The sequence below is a fragment of the Danio rerio genome, chromosome 12 (assembly GCF_052040795.2).
Source record: "Danio rerio strain M-AB ecotype USA chromosome 12, GRCz13ab, whole genome shotgun sequence".
NCBI lineage: Eukaryota > Metazoa > Chordata > Actinopteri > Cypriniformes > Danionidae > Danio > Danio rerio.
The window spans coordinates 41,823,442-41,842,373 of NC_141032.1; the positions used below are offsets into that span (position 1 = coordinate 41,823,442).

At 35.3% G+C, this 18,932-nt stretch overlaps 1 long non-coding RNA gene across 2 annotated transcripts in view; it reads right to left on the reverse strand.

Annotated features, from left to right (window-relative positions):
• LOC147834548 (uncharacterized) overlaps positions 1 to 18,932 on the reverse strand; it is a 264,546-nt gene that overhangs the window by 69,088 nt on the left and 176,526 nt on the right. For both annotated transcript variants that reach the window (XR_015504550.1, XR_015504543.1), the window contains 2 exons: positions 14,299 to 14,349; positions 14,027 to 14,229 (listed from right to left, as the gene is read on the reverse strand). This is a non-coding gene — a long non-coding RNA (uncharacterized LOC147834548). The remainder of the gene's footprint in view (positions 1 to 14,026; positions 14,230 to 14,298; positions 14,350 to 18,932) is intronic.

An 18,932-nucleotide genomic window follows, 5' to 3' on the forward strand; every position in this document is an offset into this window, starting at 1 on the left:
TTTGTCCTTCAACAAACTTGACTGATTTTTGTGAGATTATTGGGTCCATGTGGGTTCCAATAGGTCTTCTACAGTATTTGTGATGACTGTGATGAACTCTAATAGATGATTCATCTGAAAAAATCTACCTTCTATCACTTTACCAATTAATCAACTCGAAGTCAAGTTATTATTTGTTGCTCTTACAACAGGGATCAACGACAAGACTTTTGTCATGTAGTGTATATACAGTTAATAATCCGCACCTGCATTTGAAGTAGGACTGACACTACTTTGTGGTGTAATTTTCAATTGGAACTCACTGGTTCGTGTTTTAATCAGTTGTTTTTGTAGGAGTTCTGCTCTGCTGGTGTTTTGTGTCAGAAACAGGGTTTTCTTTTTCAGCTGGGCGATTACAACAGAACCCAGTGTGGTGCTTTGAGCGCTGAACACAGTTTAACAGCGGCTGCCTGAAGTTTATTTGATGAAAGTTGATGCTGATGAGGTTTATATTTTAGTCAGCCATGCACAAAAAGAAAACTGTAATGAAACTAGACACTTCAGCAGAGCAGAACTTCTACAGAAAACAACAGACTAAAACATTAACCACTGCGAGCTAACAAACGTTGCTGAGCTCAAATTGAATAGTATGCCCATCTTCACTGCTACTTTTAAGAAACTGGAGCTCGTGAATAAATGCAGTAAATTTAATCTAATTAAAGGGGGTCATGAAATGAGAAATCAAAATTAACTTTATCATTTAACATATGTGAGGTCTTTGTACCCTGTAAGTATCAGAACTCAAAATATCCTCCTTAGCATGAAAACAGCTTATATTAAAGTCATTCTGCCAAAACAACAAGATGAGCCATGATTGTGGCTAAACTCCGCCTTCACAAAATAATATTAATCTATCCTTCTCTGTTACTGCCTGTTTAGCCCCACCCACCAATTTACTCTGTAGTAGGTCGGTCCCTCCTGGATTTCACGCAAAAAAAAAAAAATAATAATAATAATTTTTTTTTTGCAACTAAAATGCTTGATTTTGTCGTTAGTTTTTACAAAGTAAAATTTAAAAGTTAATTTTATGGTTAGTTTTTATATATATTTATAAAAAGGGCAAAGCAGTGGCACAATAGGTAGTACTGTCGCCTCACAGCAAGAAGGTCGCTGGGTCGAGCCTCGGCTCAGTTGGTTTTTCTGTGTGGAGTTTGCATGTTCTTCCTGTGTTCGCTTGGGTTTCCTCCGGGTGCTCCGGTTTCCCCCACAGTCCAAAGACATGTGGTACAGGTGAATTGGGTATAGGCTAAATTGTCCATAGTGTATGAGTGTGTGTGTGTGAATGTGTGTGTGTTTCCCAGAGATGGGTTGCGGCAGGAAGGACATCCACTGCGTAAAAACTTACGCTGGATAAGTTGGCGGTTCATTCCACTGTGGCGACCCCGGATTAATAAAGGAACTAAGCTAACAAGAAAATGAATTAATGAATATATATATATATATATATATATATATATATATATATATATATATATATATATATAAACACACACACACACACACACACACAAACACATATATATATATACATATATATATATATATATATATATATATATATATATATATATATATATATATATATATATATACATGTGTGTGTGTTTATATATATATATATATATATATATATATATATATATATATATATATATATATATATATATATATATATATATATATATATATATATAAACACACACACACACACATATATATATATATATGTATGTGTGTGTGTGTGTTTGTGTTTATATATATATATATATATATATATATATATATATATATATATATATATATATATATATATATATATATAAACTTATTGCACGATAAAAAAAATATCGCCGTTTATCTATTCTCAAAGTTGGGTTTGGAGCTGGGTCTACTATTCTATATTCTATGCAAGCTATGGTGACTAGCCTTGATTTTGACTCGCCGACAGTTTTGAGAAATCGCCAACAAATGCCTGAAATCACAGGCAAATCGGTGCTCGTTCATGTGAGTTACAATCATACAGTATGAACTATCAAGGACGCGATCTGAGAAAATCGCCGATGAGTTTGTTTGGTTAGTTGGTTGTGAGACATAGTTTGGAAAAAGTAGTATGTGATTCTTCCCGTTTTAAAGTCATGCAGTGTGAACTCTCCTGACGCCGATCCGTCCACAGTGTAAACCAGGGCCGGAGTGGGACTCTTTTTCAGCCCTGGAGTTTCAAGCCTTAGACCGGCCCACCTCAGTTCACCACTGACTATATAAAAATAAGGTCATTTCCAATTCAGTTTCTAATTACACTATCACGCTTTTTTTTTTTTTTTTTTGAAAAAACAGCTGTTTTAGAACTTCAAATGTTCAACAACCCTTACAGTATTATATGTCTTAACAATAAAAATGAAAAAAATATATATGTTACTTAGACAAGGACCGAACCCAGGTTGGTGGCGTCATAACCTAATGTGCTAACCACTGTACCACAACATCTATACATTGAATGGTGACTTATCAATTTATATCATCATTAACCTGCAGGCTGTATCTTGCTCACGAGGCTATGAGAAAATAGATAAAAAGAGCAGAGCTGCGGTAAAATAATGAATAAGAAGACTGTGGTCAAGTAAATAAATAAATTATTTTTAAAAAGTGTGACTGCTGAGAGCAACAGATTCTGGAGCTAGGGACAATCCGGGCCTGATATAAACAGCACCGATAAAACCCAGATAATCATGCAGTGTGAAAACATCTTACACGACTACTTAGAAAATCATACAGTCTGAACACAGCATTCTAAGACACTTCGAAGACATACTGACTAAGCTTACATGGACATCTGTAGTCTATTACTTGCCTTCATAGACAATAATACAATTAAAATGTTTACACGAGGTGCTTTCATGTAAGAGTTTCCTGTAATTATGCGTGACTTCAACTACAGTTCGGCAGTTTCACTTTAACCCTTTGGGATTCTGATGGTGTTTTGGGGCTCTGGAGAAGTTTGGACATGCACTGACATTTGGGTTTTTTTTCAATGCCTTAAAAACACACTGGGTGAGCATATTCTGTTCGTGAATACTATGTTTTTGAATGCAAAACTATGCAGATGAAACTCTGTGACACAACGAGAATTTGAACAGTGTTCTGACTGTCCAAAATATGCAATATTTTTGCAATATTTGCTAGCTTTTGCATTCAATTCAGTGACCACAGAAATGCCAAATCCTGAACAGTCGGGTAGGTAAATAAAGAGAGAAGAAAATGAAAGTCTATATAGAATCCAAATTATAAATGCTCTGAAGACGAGAAGATTGTGCAGGGAGGTGTTGTGGAAAAAACACTTAAGATCCAAGCATCAGAAAAAAGTGGATGAATTGTATTTCTAAGTTCCAGAGCTTAGAACTTGTATCTCAGTTTACTTCATTTTTAACCATTTCATCCAACCAGACAGAATTTGATGCAGGATTTTCAGAATAGAAATAAATTATTCTGACTATAATTGATTTGATAGTAATGTTGCACCTCAGAAATGTAGAGAATTTATATTTTTTTTACTATTATTAATATTATAGAGGGTGGCGCAGTGGCATAGTGGGTAGCACCATCACCGTGCAGAAAGAAGGTCTTTGGTTCAAGCCTCGACTGGGTCAGTATAGGCATTTATATATATAGGCAGTATAGACATGCCACCACAGTCCAAAGTCATGCACTAAAAGTGAATCAGGTAAGCTAAATTGTCAGTATTGTATGTGTGTGAGTGAGAGTGAATGTTTCCCAGTGATGGTTTGCAGCTGGAACGGCATCCGCTGCGTAAAACATATGCTGAATAAGTTTGCGGTTCAATCCACTGTGGCGACCTCAGATTAATAAAGGGACTAAGCCGGAAAAAAAAAGAATGATTAAATGAATGAATGAATGAATGAATGAATGAATGAATGAATGAATGAATGAATAATATTAGACTTCATATGTACTTTTGACATATAAACTTTATATATAAGCTCTGAAAAAAAAAATTTTTTGAAAAGTTTTCATAGCAAGGGACAGTTACTTTACCAATTAAATTTTAAACATGACCAGGATAGATCTTACAAAGTTAGACAAGATACAATGTCCTTCCAAAGATTTTCAATTTAAATTAAATTGAAACGAGGAGCAATATAAAGACAATAAGGAACATCTTAAGTATCTATATAATGACAAGATTTTATGGAAGTATTTGACATTTTAAGAGTGAGAATATAACAAAAGTGGATAGAAACCATTTATTTCTTGTTGCAGACTAACTTTTTTTTTTTTTTTGGCCAATATACTCTCACAAAACTAAACTGAAGCACATAACCTAGTGGAAATCGGAACGAATTGTTCTCTTCCTTATGTGCGACTCATTTGTCTTTCTAAGGAGATGGAGAAGTTTTCTTGAGGAAAAACCCAACCCAACTTTCCAGTGCTCAGTAAACAGTCTCTGGCTAATGGTCTAAACCAGGGGTGTCACACTCAGTTCCTGGAAGGTTGCAGCCCTGCACAGACTACATTTACATGGACATAAGTAATCAAATTGTTTTCCATAATCTGAATAAGACATTAATATGATTAGGGTGTTTACATGACTTGCTTTTAGAATGTTCCTTTCATGATCCCATTTTACATGAAAGCACATAAAATTTGATTGCGCCACCAAGCTATCCACATTTTGTCCTGAGTTTCGTGTAATTTTGGATGTTTCATTTTTAATTTGTCGACTTTAGCTGCAGTTTGGCACTTTCACTTTTATTCAGGAGCATTTCATGCATGCCCCCTATGATAAATGAGATATTGGATGAGAGTATGAACTGCGGTGTTGTTTTAATGGAATTTGATATCGCATGCCGTAAGAAGAAAAACCTTGTTACATTGGGTGGGAAGTCGAAACAAATTTTCATGTGAAGCAACACACCCCCAAAACAGTGAGCTGTGTACACGTCCCCAAATTAACACATTTTAACACATTAAAATAAAATCTGAACTGTGTTTTGAACTGAACCTAAACTGGCACACTAAGAAGAACCATAATATTAAAGGTGCAGTAGGTGATTGTCTTCAGAAACATTTTTTGTTGTGCTGGTTGAAAGTTTCTTCACAGTCCAATAGTAATGATTAAAGTAAATGATCTAAATGTTTTTATATGTATTTTTATATTCTGGGTAAGGCATAAAAATAAAAATAAATGTTCATCCAATTAAATAGAGTCGGACCGACATCTCTCATAATTCCGATAAGGAACTCAAACTGTCAGTCAACAAATGCAGATTTGGGCTTTTGTGCATCTCTGGTAGGGCTGCTCGATTTTGGGAAAAATCATAATCACGATTATTTTGGTCATAATTGTAATCAAAATTATTCCAAACGATTATTAGTTGAAGTTAAATTATTAGCGCTCCTGAGAATTTTTTTTTAAATAAATATATCCCAAATGATGTTTAACAGAGCAAGGAATTTTAACAGTATTTCTATTTCCTCTAATATTTTTCTACTGGAGAAAGGCTTATTTGTTTTGTTTTGGCTAGAATAAAAGCAAATTTAAATATTTTGAAACCTCTTTTAAGGTCAATATTATTAACCCCTTTAGGCAATAAATACTTTTGATTGTCTGCAGAGGAAACTACTGTTATATAATGACTTGCCTATTTACCCTAATTAAGCTTTTGAATCACACTTTGAATTTGAATGTTTGTATTTAAGAAAATATCTACTAAAATATTATGAGCTGTCATCATAGCAAAGATAAAATTAATTGGTTATTAGAAATGAATGATTAAAACTATTATGTTCAGAAATCTTCTTTCCATTAAACAGAAATTGGGGGGAAAAGGTTGCTAATATTCAGAAGGGCTAATAATTCTGACTTCAACTGCATATATTATTTTCCTCCCTGCAAAGGAAAGAGAAATAAATACAATAAAATAAAAATATGAAAAAAAACTGTGCTTTTAGCATCTTCACTGTAAGAAAAACACTTTAGCTACAAAAGTCTTCAGTCAAGAGCAAAGAGGGATTTTCTCGTTGTTTTATTAATCATGATAAAACAGGCGGCAGCTGTGCTCTATCACTTTAATGGTTTCGCTTTCACGTGTCTTTTGATTCTCAACTCGTTTGTTTATTACAAAATGAGGGTTAATATGAATAATCACTAAACACCGCATTTTGACACCTATTTGAACATTAAAGCGCTGGCGTTAGACTTTAGATGAGTGTGCTCTCTGCTCGTCACAATGTGCGAATGAGACCAAGTGCAGACCGCACGCTTCTGACTGTCTGCATGCCGCACATACATAAGCATGTGGTCCTTCGCGATTTTAAGAGCAACAAATGAGGACAACTGGACAGGGGGCGGTAAATAATGGAATAATCGTTTATCTCGATTAATGGTTTTTCATAATCGTTAGAAGCCATAATCGAAATCGAAATCGGATATTCAATTAATTGCACAACCCTAATCTCTGGTCACGCATATCCGGCATTAGCGTGTGCATGTCTGCCGAGACTGTCAGTTTCTGCAAAATCAAATGCTGAATTGAAACTTTTTAAACTCCTGAATCAGTATTGGAGTTACTTTTGCATGCTGGAGAAAGGACGACACCACACCATGGCTGAAGTATTTCTGTTAGAGAGGTAATGTTCTGTTTTAAAACTATATTAGTCACACAGAGCTGATGTAGAGTGTATAGTGTTATGAATGGGTTCTATGCACAGACGTGTTGTTCGGCCACTGAAATCTCCCGTTGGAAACTTAATATGACTATTTTTAGTTTCATAAGGGAGCTTTTACAGCATTGATGATGTAGATTTATAACGTTATTCAGTTTAACAACAAAACATCAGTAAATAGCGCTATTCTGCCTATCCTGCTTGCTGAGCTGAAGTTGCTCTTATATTCACATTGGGTCATTTCTGAACAATGACAGCCTGTGACGCGCTCCCGATATTGTTTACCGCTACTCTGATTATTCAGTCTGAAGTAGCATGTAAGAGTGGCTTAGTAATAAGTGAAATTCCTGCACGCCGCCCAGCCAACCACTACATACATTTCTAACTGGCGAATGAACTGTGTTGTCTGCTGTTGTGTTGCGGTGGGCGCGCTCGTGATTTCAAGAGGCGTAGCTTTGAAAAACAGTCCCTCCCTGCTGTCAAAAGCTAATATGCTATCCGATTAACATTTTGGCACATCACCTACTGCACCTTTAATATTAAATCATAAAAAAGGGGTAAACGATCTGCCCTTTAAAGGCACAGGCCACAAAAACAACTCCATTGTTCTCAAAGCAAAAAATTTCAATATTCTGAAAGGTCTAATAAATAACCAGATGGGTTGTTTTGAGTTGAAACTTTACAGGCACATTCTGGAGACACAAAAGTCTCATCTTAAATCTTGAAAAAGGGTAATATAAGTAATAATAAAATAATAAAAAGGGCCCCTTAAAAAAAAAATAATAATAATAATTCCAATAAATTATTTCTTTTTTTTCAGCGTATATTATATCCTATAAAATACAACAATCCATACAGGGATATTTGCATACATTTGATGGTCATTCCAGTTGTATTTTAAGAGGAATTTAGTTGTGTTTAGTTGTGCTGTGACTCAACACTGTCAGCCTGCTCATTATTAAAGCAGCAATTATTCTATTTTCACAGATTATAACAACTCTAGCTCATTCTGAAAACGTAGTCCCGTGGACAGCGGAATATGTCCGGGCAGGTACATACGGCTGCGTTTATTTTTTTCAAGCGAACGCTAAGAGGCGATGTGACGCTGTTCCCTATCGCACTTGCCGGCCGGCCAGCTGACCTCTTACCTCCTTGTGGAGGGCTTCCCCGCTGCAACCCGTTTGTCCACTCAGCTCACCGTGTACGTTGGCAGGCTCGAGATGCGGGGAAGAGCGGTTCCAGCAATCAGGTAAGACAAAAACAGAATCCCAAAAATTAAGTGAACGAGTTTCGTAACAGGATGAGAACGTGGTGAAATCCGAAAACGCGGTAGAAAAAAAAAAAAAATCAGGGCTTTTCTTTTTTTGGACGGCTTTTTGTAAACTGTTGCTCGGGTTTAGCGAAGCGAGCGGGTGGGCGGGTCGATCGGTAAAATTGGTTGGGTTCAGGGAAGGAGGAGGGGGGTGGGTCAGCCGATTGGCCGGTCGCGCAGTCAATCATTCGGTTAGTCGGACAGCGGCCTCTGGTGGGTTCACGCGAGAAAAGCACGGGCGCGAACCGCACTCGCGAGAGGCATTTGAGATGCGAAAAAGCGCACAACAGCGGATTCGCAAAAACAAAAACTGCAGCTATTCATACCCGTCGGGACAAATTCCGCTGTCTCCAGAAGCATCCGCGGGACTACGTTTTCACAATGAGCCTGGGTTGGATTATAAATACAGCACACCCCTAACTGACAGCCAATCAAAACCCACCCTGCATTACAGAGTCCAAGCATTTAAAGAGGCAGGCAGCAAAACCACAGCCCATTTAATCTAAACCAACTCATATAGTTATCAATACACAGAAGCTGTCACGACTGCATAGGAGGAAAACCATGACACAAACTGATAATGATACCCCATAACTGGATACCCAAGGAGACGGTCACTAATTCAGGTTCTCTCTCATGATAGCGAATCGATTTCCCAGTGTGTGAAATCCATCATCATGAAGAAAAAGCATCAACGTGCAAATACACTTAGACTCAGGCAGGCACGCATGTAAAGATCCACACTCGACTGTGATTAGAGAGTGTTTTGGTCTCGTCTGCGGGCTGAGTAAATGGGAGAGCGAGGCCTCCTGCAGCTCTTCACAGATAATCACCCATCAGCAGGACTCGGAGAAAGAAGCCGAGTGGATGTACAGGCCTGTTCTCAAAACTGTTTCAGAGTTAATTACCACTGGATGCACAGGCTGTCCTGAGATTTGAGCACTCCAACACAACATTTCCTCGGGGACTCGCTTTGGAGGTTTCACGGCCCCTCGTTCTATTTTTATTTATCTATCTGTTTATTTGTTTTGGGAGGAAACTTGAAGTTCATGCGCCATTAATTGCGAAGCAGCAGAGCGCGGGATTATAAATGACCTTTAATAACCCTGTCTCTGCTATTTAACATTATTAGTTGCCTAAATCTACAATTAAGGTTCTCGAGGAGGCAATAGTTACAGTAAGTTTTAGCTTTTGTTAGACTGCTCTTTACTGTAACACACACACTCCCACAAACACACAGTAAAAAATATGTTCAATTACAACAGTTTATATATATATATATATATATATATATATATATATATATATATATATATATATATATATATATAATATATAATTAGATGAATATATTATTATTATTATTATTATTATTAAACAAAGTTGTTTCTATCTGAATTTTAAGTTATTAAAATTAAGAAAAATTAAGGGTAATTTTGTTTCAATTAATTTTGCAGTGCACATCCAGAATATTTACTGTATACTTTAATACATTTTGCTTTATTAGGAGTAAAATTATAAATTGTATATATATATATATATATATATATTATATATACACCGTATATATATATATATATATATATATATATATATATATATATATATATATATATATATATATATATATATACACATACAGTATATATATATATATACATACAGTATATATATATATATATATATATATATATATATATATATATACGGTGTATATATAATTTATATATATACGGTGTATATATATATATATATATATATATATATATATATATATATATATATATATATATATATATATATATATATATATATATATATAATTTATAATTTTACTCCTAATAAAGCAAAATGTATTAAAGTATACAGTAAATATTCTGGATGTGCATATTTGTATATTTGTATATATATATATATATATATATATATATATATATATATATATATATATATATATATATATATATATATATATATACAGTATATATATATATATATATATATATATATATATATATATATATATATATATATATATATATATATATATATATATATACTGTATATATATATATACTGTATATATATATATATATATATATATATATATATATATATATATATATATATATATATATATATATATATATATATATATATAAACAAACAGGCCACTTTATAAGTTACACCGTCCTAGTACTGGGTTGGACCCCTTTTGCCTTCAGAACTGCCTTAGTCCTTTGTGGCATAGATTCAACAAGGTACTGGAAATATTCCTCAGAGATTTTGGTCCATATTGACAAGATACCATCACGCAGTTGCTGCAGATTTGTCAGCTGCACATCCATGATATGAATCTCCTGTTCCACCAACTCCCAAAGGTGCTCTATTGGATTGAGATGTGGAGACTGTGGAGGCAATTTACTGTGTAAAGAGTACAATGAACTCATTGTCATGTTCAAGAAACCAGTCTGAGATGATTCACACTTTATGACATGGCATGTTAACATGCTGGAAGTAGCCATCAGAAGATGGGTACACTGTGGTCATAAAGGGATGGACATGGTCAGCAACAATTCTCAGGTAGGCTGTGACGTTGACACAATGCTGAATTGGTACTAATGGGTCTAAAGTGTGCCAAGAAAATATCCCCACACCAATACACCACCACCAGCAGCCTGAATTGTTGATAAAAGGCAGGATGGATCCATGCTTTCATGTTGTTGTTGGCAAATTCTAACTTTATTATCTTAATGTCGCAGCAGAAATCGAGACTCATCAGACCAGGCAACGTTTTTCCAATCTTCTATTATCCACATTTGGTGAGCCTGAGCAAATTGTAGCCTCAGTTTCCTGTTCTTAGCTGACAGGAGTGGCACCAGGTGTGGTCTTCTGCTGCAGTAGCCCATCCGCCTCAAGGTTCGACGTGTTGTGCATTCAGAGATGCTCTTCTGTGTTTTCCGTTTTTTGAGTTACTGTAGCCTTTCTATCAGCTCAAAACAGTCTGGCCATTCTCCTCTGACCCCAACTGCCGCTCACTGGATATTATCTTTTCTATTTTGGACCATTCTCTGTAAACTCTAGAGACGGTTGTGTCTTAAAAATTCCAGTAGATCAGCAGTTTCTGAAATATGCTTAAACATATGCTTTTGTTTAAAACATAAATCAAAAAAAAAAAATGTAGCTCCCTCATACAGTTTCCTCCACACTTGCTCTTGATCAATACGCATCAGTTAAATTACTTCACTTTCCTTTAAATGCAAATTCACTCTATGGAAGCCATGGTGCATTTAAACACCCCCAAAACCACTGCCCATTGTTATTTATTTAATTTTGTCAATTTATTTTACTTTCCCTAAATAGCCGTATTGTGTAGGAAAACTGTGACCCTGGCGAAACTGCTGACCACAAACATAAACATTTTTGAAATCAGCCTTTCTTTATTCTCTTCAAAAAAATTTCAACTTCAACAAACGTGACTACCTGCCCTCATCTGACATTCATGAAAAATAGATTTTCTCCAGCAAAAAGAGGTCCAAGCTTCAGCTAAAGTTGAAAGCAGCACACAGCAGCCCTTCCACAGGACACGAACAAGTGGACTTTTGACTCTGTATACTAAAGTATTTGGCTGTTAAACTGTTTATTCCTTTATGCTAAAAATGGTAGAGGCGGTAGGTTACAGAAGAGCAGCATGCAGGGCTGGCGTGAGCCAGTTAAATAGTGAGCTTTTTTACTAGTACTTTTTCACTTTTGTTTTGTTTCATCACATTTTTCTTTTGCATTCTGTTTTATTTTGACCAAAAAAAAAAACACAAAAAAAAAACGCAATGCCTTAATCATAATTCTGTAGTCATGCTGTAATCCTGATCCTGTATGTTTCTAGTGTGGGCTAATGAGCAGTGGTGGAAAGAGTACTGAAAAATAATTTAGACATTTCAAAAGCACTCAAGAGTAGTGAGAATTACGCTGTAAAAAGCTTATGCAATTACACGCGATCTGTGGATGAGTGTAAATGAAACATTCTGTAGTGCGTTTAGTTATTGCCCAGCAGGCACACAACGTCATAAGACATTAATATTAGGTTGAATTTAGGTTGTGATGTCAGGTGACCAACATTTAATGTCTAGCCTGCTTCAAAGGAAAATCTTAATTTTATGTCCAATGATGATGTCATTTTCCAGCGATGAAACATTTGCTGGATTAGTTGGCGGTTCATTCCGCTGTGGCGACCACAGATTAATAAAGGGACTAAGCCAAAAAGAAAATGAATAAGTTAATGAATGATGACGTCAAATGACGTTGATGTTTGGTTGATTTTAGGTTGTGTTAAACAGTGATCAAAATCCAATGTCGAGTCAACATCTTAAATCAACGTCGAATTGACGTCAAATACTAACATTTATTCATCAAGTTTGGCAACCAATATCCAGATAGACGCCATATTGGTAACGTCCGCCCAATGACAAGCTTTAACATAATTAGATGTTGAAATTTGGTTGATTTAAAGTTGGATGTTGGACACTGACGATGGGTTCTGAGTCAATTTTCATTTCCAAACAAAATGCAACGTCCCCATGATGTTGAGGTACAAGGTCTTGTGCCTGCTGGATGTTTAAGGGCATTTCGGTCATCTTACAGTAATCTGTCTTCTCTTCAGTGACATGCATCTAAACAGTCTCTGGGTCAATATGTGTAGATATTTTGGACATCTACTTGGAAACTTTTAATGCTTCTAAACAGTTTGCTGCAATTATAAAGTACCCATGTCTTGAGGTAGTTATTTATGATACAATTTACCGTCTATGCCTGATTTGATTGGACAGGAATCCCCGAACTTAAGAAAAAGTAGTGACTACAGATTGAAGAAGTGGAGTAAAAGTACCAATACAGCGATAAAAATGTCTTCAAAGTTAAGTAAAAGTACACATTTTTAAAACTACTTAATACTTTACAATTCCTGAGAAAAAAACTACTCAATTGCAGTAATTTGATTATTTGTAATTTGTTACTTTACATCACTGTTAATGAGCTAAAAAAAATGCTATTTAAATTGATTAAAAAACGCAACTAAATATGATTTAAATAAAGACATCTGATTAAAACAAACTCATGAATAAAAAACACAATAAATTGAATAATCAAAATAGATTTAAATAAACAAATCATAAAAATTGAATGATTCAACTTGTAGAATATTTTTCCACTATTTAAATTGTCTCTTCACAACATACCTATGCACCCATGTAAAAAAACAAGAGTGTTAAGTACGTTTCTTTTTAAGTTTCTATGAATATTTGATTTAAAGTTATTTATATTTATGAGTTTGAGTAAAACCTATATTTTATTATATTCTGTTAATGTGTTTTTAGTAAACTTACCCCCCCCCCCCATTCTAATAATAATAATAATAATAATAATAGTAATAATTCTTTATACTTATATAGTAATATTCTGGACACTCAAAGCGCTTTACACATTTTTTGGATGGCGCGATGATTGCGCCAAACAACACACCACAAAATAGTTGTTGCTAGATCAGATATTGCTGCGGCTGGAAGTTAACGAAAATGACTTATATTATTTATTAAATTTCCCATTATTTGTATTTTATTAACGTCTACCCCCACCCCAACCCTAAACCCAACCGCCACAGTAACATAAAACAATTGTTGTACCAAGTATTATTTGCTTATTGTTATTTATTAAATTACACAATAAATTGTATTTTTTAACAACTACCCCTACCATAACCCTAGACCCTACCGTCACAGTACTGCAAAAATATGAATTATTTATATAAAGTGTCATAAAAAAATGCTCCTAAATTGATGTGTATAGCGCACTTCCGGCCGGTTGTGTCTCTTATAATGACTTTACCCCACACACCAGCTGATTGGTGGAGAGGAGACAGAGTGATGAAGCTAATTATGGTATGGGGATGGTTAGGAGGCCATGATGGACAAATTTGAGGGCAAATTCACCTCACCAGCTCACCAGGCAGTAAGGAGTCCTCATCAATATACTGGGGCGTTAGGTCCCACGCAGAATGCAGGTTGAGCGCCCCTTGGTCACACAAATAGCACTTCTGGCAGCAACCTAGCTTTTCCATGTGGTCTCCCATTCCAGTACTGACCGGGTGCAGCCCTGCTTAGCTTCTGTGGGTGATCATGTCAGAGTCGCAGAGAGCTATCTGCTGGCTAAAGAGATAAACTTATGTTTATTTTTTTAATTACTTTGTATTTCTGTACATACAGTATGACTTTTACCTTTGAACATTTTGGGAGGAGGTTCCATTACATGGATATGACCCATAGAATCTAAAAGATAAAAAAAAAAAATAAATTGTTGTTATTTTTATTTATTTATTTGTTTATTTTTTTAATTGTAAACAATAATTTCATAAATAACAAACTTTCTATTTTTTTTCTTAATTTTTAAAGTAAAATGGTAATAGCTAAAGTCCTTAAAGCACAATATGTATCCTGCAATGAGATAGAAATGACACACTAGAGCAAAAATAAATAAATAAATAATAAATATGTGTGTGTGTGTGTGTGTGTGTGTGTGTGTGTGTGTGTGTGTGTGTGTGTGTGTGTGTGTGTGTATATATATATATATATATATATATATATATATATATATATATGAATAAAAAAGAAAAATTACAAATTAAAAGTAAATAAATAAATACATTTAAAAAAATGTTCATGACTTTCACAACGAAATGACAAAAATGACAGAATTATCCTGCGAGGCACGTCAGTCCACTGTTGGAGACTTTTAGCAGACAAATTAAATAAACGAGTCAAAGAGTGAAAAATGTGTCCACAAGGCCGAAAGTGTCCGCAGCTGAAGAAGCACTCGACTACAAGCAGCAGATTTATGTGTGACAAAATGACAGGAAAACACTGTCCTGGCGTTTGCCATTATGAGTGAAGAAGTCGTCCAGTGGGAGAGTTTATGACTGTTCTCCATCGATCAGTGTCAGAAAATGGAAAGCACTTAGAGGAACAGAGAGCATGAAGAGGGCGGACAGACTCTGGTGCTGATCTACAGGGAACTGGCCTACTAAAACACAGCACGTCATTTAGGAACTCCATGTGAAAGGTGCTTCATTTACTCATTTTTTTTGTCCTCCTGGCACTGCAAAAAAAAAAAAAAAAATATATATATATATATATATATTTAGTGTTATACATGTTTAGTGTTAAGGTCATGTTCATGTTTTGGGAAAAAAAACAGAACTATTAAAATCCAGTAGCACTTTAAAACATTTTCTTGTTCTTGAAGTACTTTGACAAGTTTAACACTTTAAACAGTGTGCAGTATACATTTTAATAATTTTATATAATATTTGCCAGTGTTCTTCACGTTTAGTTTTAAAAATTTTATTATTTTAATGCTGCTTCATTATTATAGTAACCATTAAACTAGAATAACTTTTGTTACTTTGATGGAAATAGGGTGTCAAGGGGACACAGTGGGTAGCACGATCGCCTCACAGCAAGAAGTTTCTGTGTGGAGTTTGCATGTTCTCCCCATGTTCACCTAGGTTTGCTCCGGGTACTCTGACTTTTCCCCACAAGACCAGAGACATGCGCTATAGGTGAATTGGGTAAGCTAAATTGTCCCTAGTGTGTGCGTGTGTGAATGAGAGTGTATGGATGTTTCCCATTGATAGGTTGTAGCTGGAAGGGCATAAAACATATGCTGGCTAAGTGGGCGGTTCATCCCGCTTGAGCGACCCTAGATTAATAAAGGGACTAAGGCGAAAAGAAAATAAATGAATGAACTGACTTTGATGAGAATAAATTAAACAAATCAGAATGTTTAATTATTTATTTTTATTTTAGCTCATTACCAATACATTTTGAATAATAAAATGAAGACTTCTAAATAAATAAATGAACAAACATCCGAAAAAAAAATCAATCAATAAAACTTAATATGAATGAAATAAAATATTAATAATAATAAAACCTTTAAAATTACATTTAGTTTAACAAAATATACATTAATGCAAATTATTTATTTATTAGTACCATTATTAATTCTAATAAATCTAAAGCTAATACACATCCTATATTAAATACAAGTAATATACCGTATACACTCACTGGCCACTTTATTAGGTCACATAAAGTCACATGGCAGCAACTTAAGTCATTTAGACATGATCAAGAAGATCTGCTGAGTATTTCAGAAACTGCTTATCTACTGAGATTTCCACGCACAACCACCTCCAGGGTTTAGAAAATGGTCAGAAAAATCGAAAAACAGAAGAGCATCTCTGAACCCACAACATGTCCAACCTTGAGGCAAACGGGCTAAAGCAGCAGAAGACCACACTGGGTGCCACTCCTGTCACCAAAATTGGACAATAGAAGATTGGAAAAATGTTGACTGGTCTGATGAGTCTCAATTTCTGCTGCAACATTCAGATGGTAGGGTCAGAATTTGGCGTCAACAACATGAAAGCATGGATCAATCCTTCCTCATATCAATGATTCAAGCTGGTGGAGGTGGTCTTACAGTTTGGGGAATATTTTCCTGGCACACTTTGGGCCCATTAGTACCTTTTGAGCATTGTGTCAATGCCACAGCCTGAGTATTATTGCTGACCATGTCCATCCATTTATGACCACAGTGTACCCATCTTCTGATGGCAACTTCCATGACAAAGCGTAAATCATCTCAGACTGGTTTCTTGAACATGGCAATGAGTTTACTTACTCAAATGGCCTCCAGTCACCAGATCTCAATCCTATAGAGCACCTTTGGGATGTGGTGGAACGGGAGATTCGCATCATAGATGTGTAGCCGACAAATCTGCAGCTGTGTGATGGTATCATGGCATTCTGAAAGCAAAAGGGAGTCCAACCCAGTACCAATAAGGTGCACTTAATAAATTGGCCAGTGAGTGTGTATGTACATATTTATTGTCATCAATATTTGATGTGGATTAATAAAACTATAACTCTATTTCATAAATGTAGTTTATGAATGCACAAAATTACTTTACTAAGAGACATCACTTACTATTTACATTATTATCATCCAAAGTCATTATTATCATTATGATTGACAAAAAATAAAATAAAAAAAATAACATTTCAATTAATCAAATCTCTTTGAACTTGTAAAAGCACAGCACAAATGCAATTGGGAGGCATAAAGAGAGCATACACAACTACAACTACACACACATATCTGTATTCATCAAAACGAAAGCCATTTAAAACCACAATAACACCCATTCATTCCCACACATAAAACACTCGTCCCCATAATCTCAACATGCGCACTTGGGTTCAGCTCACTTCGCAGAGGTCATTAACACTGTTATTACACTGGTCACACTCAGAGGAATGAAAAAATTATTGCAATAATATAGGATGACATGTGTGAATGGGGACATGAAGAGAACACTAATACGGCTACTGCGAGACAATAAATAAAACGAGAAAAGGAGACAGATGAATTAACCGTCCAAGGTAAGCTCCAACAATGAACTCAAAATAACACCTAATGGACCGGTTAAGTCAGCGACATCCGAAAATCCACCGCGAAGTGCATAGACAAGCGACAACGGAAGCAATTATGCATATCAAACGTTATAGAAGGGACTTTCCTCTCAGTCATAATTCATCCAGCCCGGAGCAGATGGCCCTTTAATCATTGCAGACATTGGCACATGCTTGACACAAGGGTTTCAGCACCATGGACAGCAGCCAGTGGTTTGTTAAGCAGTTCAGCACCATGGACAGCGACCAAAAGTTCTGCTCGTGTTTTTTGGCAGAGCCGCAAAGCAAACCACACCACTTCCACATCAAATCACCTGCTTTTTTTCTTTCTCTTTTTTACTCCACTTTCACTCTTTCACTTCTATCTGTCCATCTTCTTTTTATATCCTCCCCTCTCTCAACCGTTTAACTGAATATAATGAATACATGTATTTAACCCTTGTGTACTGTTCAAATTAACTAACCCTTTGTTATATTCATGGCTGTATTTGCCCCATTGACTTCCATCATAACCACATTTTTGACTGAACAAAATCACACCAAATGATCATGTATTCTTGATTGCTGGTGGTTTGCCCGGTTGGGAAGAGATGCAATTTGTATTTTTTTTTACTGTGGATCATCAGTTACAGTGCAAAACAGCTGAGTTTCTAGCTTTTATATAGAGTATAAAATCATTATAATGGAAGTCAATGGAGTAAAAATACCCTCAAACATAACACAAGGGTAGCCAATTTGCCAACAGAGTATTGTTGAGTTATTCCAAAGCATTGTCCCAAAATGTGTGCCAAAATAATGACCCATTTACACTGAGTGGTACAATATGGTATGATACGTTTTTATGGCCGTTTCCACTGTCAAAAGGTGTACCAAAGCAAACTGCACCACTTTTTCGGCAAGGGTACCAAGTGTACCAGAAGGCAGAGCTAGACGCACAGCTGAATGCTATTGGTTTACAGAGATGCTCGCGCAACAAGCCAGAATGAAAACAAAGAAACAGCCATGTTTTAAATACACAGCTGAGACATTACACTGTAATAATAAATACATATAATAACGAGCCATGGTCGACCTAAACTCAAACAAACCTTCGTCGTCGTCTTGATGAACAGCCACAAAGCCAAAAAGAACAAAATCTGCTGTGCCCTGTTGTTGTTTTACGAGCCCGTCTAAGTGTAAGCGGTTTCACTTTGTCCAGAGACCTCGCGTTCTCGTCTATATTTGAAATATATAATACATAAATATATAAATATATAAAATATAATTTGAAATAACAAACTTTCTGAGCTCATATTAAAAACCTGCTCGTGATCATTAAATCGCTTTGATATCCGATCCTGTCAGAAAGGAACAAAAACGAGAGTAAAGCGTTAAAA